Raw genomic sequence first — 13,014 nt, forward strand, 5'->3', positions numbered from 1 at the left:
TTAGATGGAAACGCACCTTATACCTAAAAAGACACGACGTTCATAAGTAGTAATGGACTTTTAACCAATAAATATTTTTTTGACCAACAAATATCTTTGTGTCCCCATTAAAACCACCCTTATCCTTAATGGCTTATAGGGGTGAGAATATAAATTTATGATGAATGTTATCTATTTCAGATAGAAAAAGGTTATTTAATTCCACGGTTTACATTAGGAAAAATTAGTCTAAGATCCCTATCCCATTTTTAGTAATGGAAAAGGTCCACAATATTATTTTGTGATGTTTAAGGTCCCTCAACCCCAACACCCATATATCAGTGAAATTTGATTCTCTCAAATCAAACCGGTTTCTCCCTTTCTTCTTTCTCTCTGCTCTTCTCTCTCCAACAAACTCTACCTCCATCGCAGAAGCATTACACCACTCACGAATGCTTCGAAGCCAAGAAAGCATATTCGTCCCAACCTGGACTGGGAGATCCGAAGCTATTGGTGCACCCTTCTTCATTTGCCAGAAGTTTGGCTCAACAGTAAATTCCCAATTGATCAATAACCCTAAACGTGTGGAAGAATCATTGAGCAACGACACAATCTTTTGAAGGAAATTGCCACTTTAGAGAAATATTCAAATGGGTCTTTTTGGGTTTTAAAGTTGAATTATCAACAATAATGAAGTGTTCAACCATGGATTCATTGTCGCATAAGTGCTGAGTACTTTGTTGTTACTCTTTTGGGTATATCAAAATAATTGTTTTGGAGCTGCTGCAACGTTCTTGACTAATTTTTTTTTTTTTTAGCATGTAGAATTTCCAAGTTGGTTAATTTCTTAGGTTTTGTTGCCTTACTTTCGCCATTGCAATTTTGATCAGAACTACACAATATAGGTCATAGTGCTTTTTGTTGTACATATATTTATATGCTCATTGGGTTTTTAATTTTTTTTTTCCTTTTCTGTGGATAATAAAAAAATAAAAATAAAAAAAAAAACTGAAATTGAAGTCATTTCTGAGGGAATGGAGTTTGATTTTAGTGTTTTTGTTGAATTCTTGTGTGTTGAGGTAAAACTGCTTTTGAAAATTTGAGAGAAATTCTCTCCAGAGAAATTCTGGACCTTTCAAAGAATTTCTCTGGGTTCAACCCAAAGAAAATTCAAATTTCTCTAGGCTCATTTTGACCAATTTTCTCTGGGTTCAAATTTAAATTCAAATTTCTCTGGGTTCATTTTAACTAGTTTTCTCTGGATCGTAAAGACATATTATTTTATGAAATTCAGAGAAATTCTCGAATACATCTTCAAAAAACCAATCATCATATAAATTTATTCTAACAACTGTTAATAAGTTAAAACAAACCAAAAATCAAATCTGAACAAGACTGGAATTACCCACTACAATATTTACCATTGATCAAATGACCCACAAATTTATGAACTAAAAAGTTCTACAAAAATCCAGAGAAATTTTCTCTGGGATTTTTGTGAATTTCTCTGGGGTTGAAGTGAATTTCTCTGGACTGAGAGAATTTTCTCTAAATTGAAGTGAGTCTAGAGAAATTTTGGTAAGATTTTCTCTGTCAAGTCGAATTTTTTCTGCTGTGGATTGAATTTCGATTGAATTTCTCTTGTTTGGACTAAAGAAATTCTTTAGTTTGGAAATCTATAGTTTGTTTGTGTATATTTCTTTGTTTCAATGCTCACCAACCATAATGTGCAATGGTTTGGTTTTTAGTAAATTTTAAGCTCATCATGAGATTACAGATGTTTAGGATTTGAAGGATTCTAACTTGTTTGTAATATATCTTAAAAGAGTTTGAATTCAGTGAAATTTCAATTTTCTCTGCCTGTTTGGAATTTTCTCTGTGATTTATCCAGAAAAATTCAAAATTTTCTCTGTGATGTGTCTAGAGAAATTCTCTGAATCGAATTTTTTCTAAATAAATATTAAGAGACTTTAAACATTATAAAAATATTAAATATTTTTTATAATATAAAATCTTAATAACACTGATCATAAAAAAAATATCCCATTTACATCGCTAATCAATTAAAGAAGAAAAAAATTTAAAACAAAAAGTGTAGAAAAGGACACGAATAACAAGAAAAAGTAGCCATCACATTCACCACCGGCAAGGTGGTTGAGACATCCGCTTGTTTCGACGTGTTCGAGAAAACACCCACTTCTCTCTCCGGCTTACTTAATAACGGCCGCCGCCGCCGCCCTCCACCCACCTCCCTCCAATTCTCTCTCTCTCTCTCTCTCTCCATACACAAGCCACTGACCGATGGCTCACCTTCTCAACACCCCATTCATCCAATCCTCGCCGTCCCTCCGCCGTCACTCCTCCAGGCTTCCTCCCCCTTCTCTCACCACCACTACAAAAAAAAAAAAAAAACCACTAATTCAATCAAAGATCCGAGAGATCTTCATGCCAGCCCTAAGCTCGACAATGACGGAGGGCAAGATCGCGTCCTGGGTCAAGACCGAAGGCGACAAGCTCTCCAAGGGAGAGTCCGACATGGACGTCGAGACCTTCTACGACGGCTACCTCCCCGCCATCATCGTCGACGAAGGCGCCGTCGCCTCCGCCATAGCCCTCCTCGCCGAGACCCAGTCCGAAATCGCCCAAGCCAAATCCAAGGCACCACTTCTTCACCCTCTCCTCCTCCTTCTCCAGTTTCCGATTCCCCACCGGCAGTAGAGATCGCCGCAGCATCGAAAACTCCGGCGGCAGAGGGTGGGAAGAGGATTGTGGCGTCGCCGTTCGCGAATGTGGAATTGAGTGGTGTGGAGGGGAGTGGGCCGATGGGGAGGATTTGTCGTTAAGGATGTTGAGGCTTCCGCCGCCGCCGGTGGTGGTGCGAGCGGTGGCGTTGAGGCGGCGATGCCGAGTCCGGGGATTGAGTTGGGTTCGGTTGTTCCGTTTACCATAATGCAGAGTGCTGTTAGTAGAAACATGGTTGAGAGCCTTGCTGTTCCAACTTTCAGAGTTGGGTACTCTATCACAACTGATGCACTTGATGCTCTGTACAAGAAGATAATGATTTTCCCAAGTTTAATTTTCATTCCTGGTTTTAGGAAGTGATAATTTTGATTGTGTTACTGAAATGCAATCCAGATTTTAAAAATTAGGAGATTTAGATTTGGAAGTTCAATGAAAGTTGGATAGGATGGCCCCTCACAGAAGGATTATATTGTCCCCAATTTTTATGAACTACAAGATTCTTATTGACTAGTAAGAAACTAATTGTCACTTCGACAATTCCAAACATTTAAGGATTGTATGTTCTGCTATAGATTAAACAAAAACAAAATAATTGAGATTTCATTTGCCTTGTAGTATGGTTGGGCTAACAACAACGACCCAAAAACAAAAAAAAGACAATTGCATTGGGATTTTCAAATTTTGAAGATATGATCCAAGTTAATAGGATGAACCTAGTGGGTTCTCCATCATGAACTTTATACTGCACACATTATTTACACAAGTTCTAGAAAGTAATGTACGAGGGAATGAAGAAAGGAAAAATAGCCCTTTATGTTTAGATGAATGATAAGGAAATGAAATTAAAATCAGGGATCAGCCAACCAGCTTATTAATCAGAGAAAATTCAAATTGAAAAAGATAAATTATAGACGTATGATGCATTTTGCTTATTGTGTTAATTTAGTTTTTGTAGTTTCAATTGTATCAGTCTTATCCTTTAATTTTTTTTTATATATATATTATGTCAATTTAATCTAATTGATAACATCTGCTAAGAAATTAAAGGCAAAATGATGCATTAAAATGGAATAGAAAATTTCAAATCCAAAGTCGACCCCCAAGGTTTTAAAAAGCGGCCGCAACCGTTACATAACGATTGTGGTGATTATCGCCAGCCGTTACGACCGCTTTTGCAGTGTGATTGAGATTCACAAGTGCATCGGCCGTAGTGGCTGCCGTAGTAATCATAACGGTGCCGTAACGGCGTGTTACGCACCGTTACGTAACAGTTCCGAACTGCTTCTTGTGAAAAAATACAAAAAAAAAAAAAAAAAAAAAGAGTTGAAAATGAGAGAAGAGGGATAGAGAGAGAAGAGGGAAGATGAAGAGGGAAGATGGAGGAGTAAGAGATAGAGAAAGAGAGAGAGAGAAGAACGAAGATGAAGAACATATTATTGATTTGTTGAAGCTGTAAGACCTATGCTATTCTATTCAGCTTCTATCACTCAATCATTTTGTTTGTGTGTGTCTATCTATATATTGTTTGAAAATAATAATAATAATAATAAACGTGGTCATTATCTATTTGGCTTGATTAAAATATATATATATATATATATATAGACTCTTATTTATTTTCTTAGTTTTGTCATTGTTTATCTTATATATAATAGTTAGTGATTGATTTTTTTGTAAAATATTTAGAAAACATAACACCTATAATCTAAGAAGCATGGACACGGACACGGACACGTGACACGACACGAGTACGACACGGACACGCCGACACGTTAATTTTCAAAAAATGCAGGACACGACACGAGGAGGACACGCATGAAATATATAATTTTATATATTTATTATATGTTATATATATATGAATATATCATTCAAAGATAATAAAAAATGCAATATGACACTAATTCGTATAAATTTATATGGTTTTTATTTTATTATTGTATCTTAAGTTATTTTGTTCAAACTTATAATTAGTTTTACGTATGTCTAATCGTTAGACACGTGTGTTTAAACGATTGACACGTGTGTCCTTCAAGTGTCCAAAGAGTGTCCAAGTTTTTAAACAATAGGACATGTTTTGAAGAGTGTCGGACACGTGTCCTGAGAGTGTCCAAAGAGTGTCGGTGTCCGACACGTACCCGACACGGATACGTCACCTTCCTAGAAGTGTCCGTGCTTCTTAGCCTATAATTATATATTAATACATATTTTATACATGCCAATTTTTTTTGATTAGTTTATTTTATTTTTATTTACAAGTTATCCAAAAAGAGAATGAATATTCAAGTGATCCAAACCCCAAAAAAAAAAAAAAAAAAATCTTTATAATTTATTATTTTTTTTATTTTTATATGATTACATTAGCATGTATAATTTATTTTTTTAAAACTATTCAAGTTAAAATTTGCATATGCTTCTACAAGTATAATAATTAAAAAAATAATTTTGGACATCTAACTCCAATAAAAAAAATTTTTGCCACAAGAATTTATGACATATAAAGTTATTAATTATTAAAATAAAATGTAAAAACTCAGTTTATAATGATTTAAAAATATAAAATTTATTGGATCATACTTAAAAATTTACAAAAATTGATCAATATTTATTTTAAAACCTAATAAATATGATTATGGAAAAAAAAATATGCGTATCAGTAATTTTTTTTTAAATTGTGCGAAAAATAAAAAAATTCACGATTCCAGTTACCACAACCGTTACATTACGGCTTTTACACTCCGCAACCGCAACAATGCCATCGTCACCGTCACCGTTACAGTGACCACAACCTCTTTTTAGAACCTTGACCCTCAATCATTTCGAGGAAAGCTAATAGACTATTACGTCTCTTAATTTCAATCCAATTTCTAAAGGGTGTTATCCAGTGACACAATGTGAAAAATTTAATGGTAAAATTGATGCAATTAAAATTACAATGATCAAACTAATCAAATAAGGCAAACCACAGGACTACACATAATTTTTCAGAAGAAAATTGAAATTGCAGGCAACGATTTTGCTTTTATGTTTCTGATTCTGAAATCATGTGATGAATTTTTTTTTTTTAATATTCATATTTTTAATTCTTTATAATAATTATTTAGTGCTGTATTATCTATTTTTTAAAATTGATTTGCATTGTATAATTTGTAGATTAAGTTGAAGGGGGTGACAATGGCAGCATTGCTAGCAAAGGCAACTGCTCTTGCATTCATTAAACATCCTGTTGTGAACTCTAGTTGTAGATATGGTAAGAACTTTACATATAACGGCAGCATCAACATTGCAGTCACAGTGGCAATTGATGATGGGTTGAGTACGCCTGTGCTTCAAGATGCCGATAAGGTGAATTTTAAATCTGATATTGCTTATCTAGTCTTTTAGTTGCCCCTTTGGGTTTCTAGATTTGAGTTGTTATAGTGAAAAAGGGCTTGTTGCAATTCTTATTCTAGGTTGACATGTATTCCTTGTTGTTAATGTAAATGTAAATCACCTACTACACTCCACCAAACCTACCTCCACCACTCACTCCTATCACCTACTACACTCCACCAAACCTACCTCCACCACTCACTCCTCACCTACTCCAGAATCATCTCCTATATAATAGGAATTCTTGTACAAATCAATATACACAACAATCTTGTAATATATCAATCAATAATATACATCAATTTATCTTACATGGTATCAGAGCTAGGTTAAGAACCTAGTAATTTCGTTCCACCGGCGGGCGGCAATCTCGCCCCTGGCCGCCCGCCGGACAAACCCAAATTTTCCTAATTTCTTCTTCAATGGCAGATTCTTCAACAACACTTCACCACCGCAGCACCAGATCCGATCACATAGTTCATTGCCCTCACTGTCTCTTCGATCGGCGTCGACAAATCAGGACGATGACAATAGATCACATCCACATAGTCCATCTCATCTCAAGCCTCTTGAGCGAGGCTTTGGTGCCTTCGATGATGTGTTCTCTGGACAAGCCTTTGTCGTTGGGTCCAGACCCGCCCCAGCAGATCTTGGTGGACACGACGATGTCGGATCGCTTCCAACCCAGTTCGCGGATCGCCTGACCCATGATCTCCTCGGCTCGGCCGTTGGCGTCGACCTCGGCGTTGTCGAAGAAATTGACGTCGTTGTCTCTGCAGCATTGGAGGAGGGACTTGGCTTCCTTCATCATCTCTCGGCAACTCTCTCTGCTCAAGGATCTCGGCCGTTGGAGAGATGAGACGAGGCACTGGAAAGCCTCCAAAAACTAAGACAAGATAACATATCCAGATTATGAATCATAATCAGAATCAGAATCAGAATGAGTACATGAGCATGTTATCTGCAGAAGCCATGATGGGTTGATTCACGTAAAGCAAATTCCACGGGTTCAAGAAATCATCACCATCGTTGATCATCCGATCATAAGACCCTTCAAACACTCCATTGTTGTTGTTGGAGCTCAAGCATTCCATGATCTCATTGAGAGAGTCCAACCTGTGAGTCAACTCAGCCACCTGAGCTCTTAGAACCGAGTTCTCAGCTTCAAAATTCATGCACAGCTGAGTCATCCCAGTCACCCTCGTAAAAACACAACTATTCTCTTCCCTGAGTCGACCCAGTTCAGCCATGAGATCGTTCACGTGCTTCTGTTTCCTCATCTGATTGCAGTTCTTTTCTTTCATCATAACTAGAGGATTCCTCACAGCAAGGCCTTGTGCATTGATCAAGCGGCCCCGCCATACTGAATCTCCTAAATTTTCCGTAAAGCAACAATCACTTGTTTCTTCAAACCCTACAAATTGTTCATCGGGAAGAGAGAGAAAGAGAGCAACTCCTTTCTATATCTCTCTTTATCTCTCTGATTTTGGCCCCTCTCCTCTCTCGGTCTCCGATCACATCCAGCAGCCACACGAGGCCCTCTCCCTCTCTCTGGTTATCTATCTCTAGCACACAGTCACTTCATGCACCTCATATACACACCCAACAAACAAACAAACAAACAAACAAACAAAAAAAAAAAAAAAAAATTTGTTCAAAGCTGCTACGGTCTCTCTCTTTCTCTGGTAGATGGTAGAGACCTGGGCTCTTCTCTCCTCACCCATGTGACCCACTCCACAAAAGTATCTCTTTTGCAGGGCACTACCCCAACCTGCACTCTTTTTTTTAACTCTATCATCATTTCCTTTTATTTTATTTTTAATTCCATCATCATATTTTATCATCATCATTATGTTTCCACTACTCATATCCTTTTCTCTCCACCACCATTCTTTTCTTTATCACACCTCTCTTTATATCTTTTATATGCAACTCTCACCAGCACATATGGTTTCTACCTTAATATATTATTATTATTATTATTATTATTATTATTAAAAAAAAAAAAAAAAAAAAAAAAAACATCTCCAAACACTATTGCTGTTTTTCACATATCCGTGTGATAACGATTTGCACACCAAACCTTATCTTATTTTATTCATCTCCGGGATCAACCCCGATCACAATTACACACCACAAAAAAAAAAAAACAAAAACAAAAAAAAACAAAAACAAAAAAAAAAAAAAAAAAAAAAAATGTTCAAACCCACAGGCGGGATTTTTCTTCTCTACTCTGCCGCCGGTCTTTTCTTCTTGCCTCCGTCCTGGACGGCCCTTGACGGTGCTACCTCTGTGTTTCCCACTCCACTGGGCACGATCACTCCACCCTGCTCCTCCACTGCAACATATGGCGGCCCTCCAAATCGGAACATCACGGTGGCCTTCCGCTTCAGCTCCTTGTTTTCTGCCCTTAGCACGCTTATCTCTGCTCGCGCATCCTTATACATGCGTTGGAGCAGAGCCAGCTGAGAGTTTAATTGCTGCACCTCATTTGTCCTACTCTGCAGCCGGTGCGACAAGTTTGTGACCGCCGTCATGGACTCCACACATGCCTTCAACGTATACTGATTGGCTTCCACATCCGACTGCACCGCCATTTTTTGCTCCACAGACCGCATCGGAAAGTTCAGCGGAGCAAACCCAGCAGTGTTTGGTTGAGGTTCACTGGCCACCGCACCAGTTCTCTCTCCTGTGGACTCGTTGAGGTCGGGAAAGAGGGTAAGCAGCCCGCGGGAAGACGAAGCCATTTTTTCTGGGCAACAGAGTGTTATAGAGAGTGTTACAGAGTATCTTCTCCGCAAAACCTTCTCAGCAAAACGAAGAGTTTTTCAGAGGATTTTCGCCAATTGTTTGTCTTCGCCTCTGCCTCAGCTCTGTCTTGGTTAAATAGCCGAGGCAGCCACGCGCATCGCGCGCCTCTTCTCGCCGACAAACTGGCACGCCTTTTGATGCATTTGGGCACGCCTTTTGATGGCACGCCTTTTGAGGGTGCGGACACACCTTTTGAGGGCTCGATATCTACATCCATGTATATCTTTTGGGCAGCCTATATACACACTCATACAGTGTCTTCTACACCGGCCAGCTTTATCACTCCCTTTGTTTCAACCTCAAATAGGTTTCTCTCTTCACACCTATTTGAGTTTGAGGGGGGGGGTTATACATATATCATGGTGAGCACAGTTACACACCCTGCGAACCACCCAAGCCACCCCATGGCGCACTCCCTAAGTCGCCCCCTTGGTGCACCACCACAAGCTTCTACATCGGTCCAACATGACCCCATAAACTGTCTTCAACAACGGTCTGACACGACCACACAGTGTCTGCTACAACGGTCCGACATGACCCCGTAAACTGTCTTCTACACCGGTCCGGCATGACCTCGTAAACTGTCCTGCTACAACGGTCCGGCATGACCCCGTAAACTGTCTTCTACATCGGTCCGACATGACCCCGTAAACTGTCCCGACATTGATTCCGGTCAGCTTCTACATCGGTCCGGCATGACCCCGTAAACTGTCCCGACATTGATTCCGGTCAGCTTCAACAACGGTCCGACATGACCCCGTAAACTGTCTGCTCCAACGGTCCGACATGACCCCATAAACTGTCTTCTACATCGGTCTGACACGACCACACAGTGTCTGCTACATCGGTCCGACATGACCCCGTAAACTGTCTGCTACAACGGTCCGACATGACCCCATAAACTGTCTACTACAACGGTCTGACACGACCATACAGTGTCTCCTATCCTATTTTTTATTTTTATTTATCAGTTTCTTTTTCTGTTTTGTTCCTCTCTCCAAACTCAAGTTGGCTAGTACCTATCCTCCTTGAGTTTGAGGGGGGCTGTTAATGTAAATGTAAATCACCTACTACACTCCACCAAACCTACCTCCACCACTCACTCCTATCACCTACTACACTCCACCAAACCTACCTCCACCACTCACTCCTCACCTACTCCAGAATCATCTCCTATATAATAGGAATTCTTGTACAAATCAATATACACAACAATCTTGTAATATATCAATCAATAATATACATCAATTTATCTTACACTTGTCAAGAAAATGGAAGGAGTTAGTTGATAAGGCCCGAGCCACGCAGCTGCAACCCCATGAATACAGTACAGGTATGTAGTGATATCTTTATATGCTCTGTTATTTATTTATTTATTTATTTTTTGATAAATATTCTGTTTTTTATTTATATTTTCCACAGTAGTTGATTCTTAATTGTTTCATGGATTTTCCCCACAAACCGATTAATCTCTATTTATATCATAAGTCCTTTTGGTGCTGATATATTTCCTTGTCTCATTTTGTCTACTATTCATTCTTGTGAATTTTTTGTATGATTTTTATGTATGTATAGAGCAATGTTGTCAGTATCTTACGATTCACAATTTGTATCTTACGATTCGACACCTTTCACAAGGAAATCGATACGATACGCAATACATAATACGATTCATATGTTACATAAATAGTTAAATTTCTTTAGCAAATTTGAAAGAAAAAAATTCAAATTATTTTATGTAAATTAATATTGTAAAAAAATTTCATTAACTTATTAAAAAAAAAAGTTATTTTTGAGATAAGAATGGTACTTTTTAATTTATTTCTCAACCTTTTTGACATATCTATTGTATGGTATTAAGAATCTTGCGTTATTAATTTATGCCTCGTGAAGATAATATGATTGCTACATGTATATAATTTAAGGAACTTTGCTTTTGCAATTGACAGAATTATACATTATTTGGTGTTTTGTTCTCATAAGATATTTGTTTATTATAACTATATTTATTTTTCTACCTATTTCTAAAGGTATTAAAGTATCTTACGATACACGATATGATATGATATGCGATTCAAAAAAATTATATAACGATACACGATTCGTATCCCGATTTAACAACAGGTGTATAGAGTTTTCCCTTGAAATTATGGAGGAAATGATATTAGACTAGAAACTGATTGGCTAGAAGCTGAACTTGTGACATAAATAAACCAGCCCAAGTAACATCGATCCCAAGACAGACAATGAATATAATTTTTTCGCTGATTCATTGTGGCATCGAGGGCATTATGGGTCTAAGAAGCATTACTCTTCTTTTCACTCAACTTTCTTACGAAATAACTGTGTTGTGTGTTTTCTTATTATGATTTCTTGGTGGTGTTGCAGGCACTTTTACTCTCTCTAATCTTGGAATGTTTGGTGTGGATCGCTTTGATGCCATTTGCCACCAGGAACTGTTGAGTGCCCAAATTTAAATTAAAATGGCATTGCTTTTGCTAGATTATGTTGTTTTGAGGCTAGTATAGTTTTTACAGAGTTGTGTATGACCTGCAATTTTAACCACTATGTTGCTTGATCATACCTATCCAGGGTGCAATCATGGCTGTTGGAGCATCTCAGCCCACTGTTGTACTGTAGGTGCCAAGGATGGTCGGATTGGCATGAAAAACCAGATGAAGGTATAGTATATATTTTATTTTTCTCCTATGCTCTGTTTTGCACTTTCAGGCATTTGGGACATTCGAAAAATAATGTTAACAGAAAATATTTTCTATGATCAATAGTAAATAAGCTTATTTGGGCGAAAAATGAAATTAGAAAACGTTTTCCAAACTAAAATCTTACCAATATCACCACACTATCACTATCATTAGCCCACCACCACCATCACCACCACCACCTCCACCTCCACCACGCCAACACCACTACCACCACCACTACTAGGAACACCACCACCCCGCCAAGTCACTAGTACATTAGTTTCAATGAAATCAAATATTAGGAAAACGTTTTCTACAGATCTGTCAAAAAACAAAAAACAAAAAAAATCCTAGAAAATGTTATACAGTCTCACGGACATTATTTTATTTGGAAAAACTTTAGGAGGAATGTATTGAATTCTTATACTATAAAATGCAATTTCTACAGGTAAATGTTACAGCTGACCATCGTGTCATATATGGTGCGGATCTGGCTTCATTCTTGCAAACTCTAGCCAAGATAATTGAGGATCCTAAAGACCTTACACTATAATTCTTCATACAGTCTCAGATTACTTCCGTCTTGTCTGTGCCTCTTGTTAGGGAAAATCCGTGATTCCCCACAAGTAAATCAATCAATGGGAATAAAAACTAATGCGGAAAAATTAAATCAAAGGCAACACAAGAATTTTTACGTGGTTCCCTCAATGTGAGGTACGTCCACGGGATCGAAATTCGATTCCACTATCAACCAAATAAGTTTCAAACGATTACAAACGAGACACTAAGGGTGCGTTTGGTAACGTTTACGTTTTCAGTTTATATTTACAAAATTTTATAAACTGGTTTTTATTTATTTTTTGTTTATTTTTAGAAAAACATAAACTACAAACGCGTTTGGTAATTGATAAAATGTTTTAAAAAATTTAAAAATATAAAAAATGGTGAGAAATGACAAGTGGCGGCGGAAGACGGTGTTGAAAAGTGGTGAAGGTGGGTGGTGGGTAGCTGGTGGTGGTGAGTGGGTGGTTGTGGCAGGTGGGTGGGTGACGGTGGCGGGTGGTGGGTGGTAGCGAGTGGGTAGGGGTGGTAGTGGCAGGTGGGTGGCGGCATAGCGAGTGGTGGTGGGTGGTGGCAGATGGGTGGTGGTGGCGGGTGGTGATGGTAGGTGGGTGGGTGGGTGACGGTGGCGGATGGTGGGTGGTAGCGAGTGGGTAGTGGTGGTGGGTGGCGGTGGCAAGTGGGTGGCGGATGGCGGGTGGTGGTGGGTGGCGGATGGCGGGTGGTGGGTGGTGGCGGGTGGGTGGGTGGGTGACGGTGGCGGGTGGTGGGTGGTAGCGAGTGGGTGGTAGTGGTGGTGGCAGGTGGTGGGTGGTGATGGCAGATGGGTGGCGAATGGCGGATGACG

General features: G+C 38.7%; 1 pseudogene across 1 annotated transcript; it reads left to right on the forward strand.

Moving 5' to 3' along the window:
- Positions 1–2,169: 2,169 nt before the first annotated feature.
- Positions 2,170–12,198, forward strand: LOC114291932 (dihydrolipoyllysine-residue acetyltransferase component 5 of pyruvate dehydrogenase complex, chloroplastic-like; annotated as a pseudogene). The gene is made up of 8 exons (XR_014364395.1): positions 2,170–3,031; positions 5,873–6,066; positions 6,174–6,190; positions 6,416–6,421; positions 10,173–10,237; positions 11,293–11,362; positions 11,497–11,585; positions 12,055–12,198. The product of XR_014364395.1 is annotated as a dihydrolipoyllysine-residue acetyltransferase component 5 of pyruvate dehydrogenase complex, chloroplastic-like (transcript).
- The last annotated feature ends 816 nt before the right edge of the window (positions 12,199–13,014 follow it).

Source organism: Camellia sinensis, chromosome 3, assembly GCF_055761805.1.
Source record: "Camellia sinensis isolate YWXY chromosome 3, ASM5576180v1, whole genome shotgun sequence".
Classification (NCBI taxonomy): Eukaryota; Viridiplantae; Streptophyta; class Magnoliopsida; order Ericales; family Theaceae; genus Camellia; species Camellia sinensis.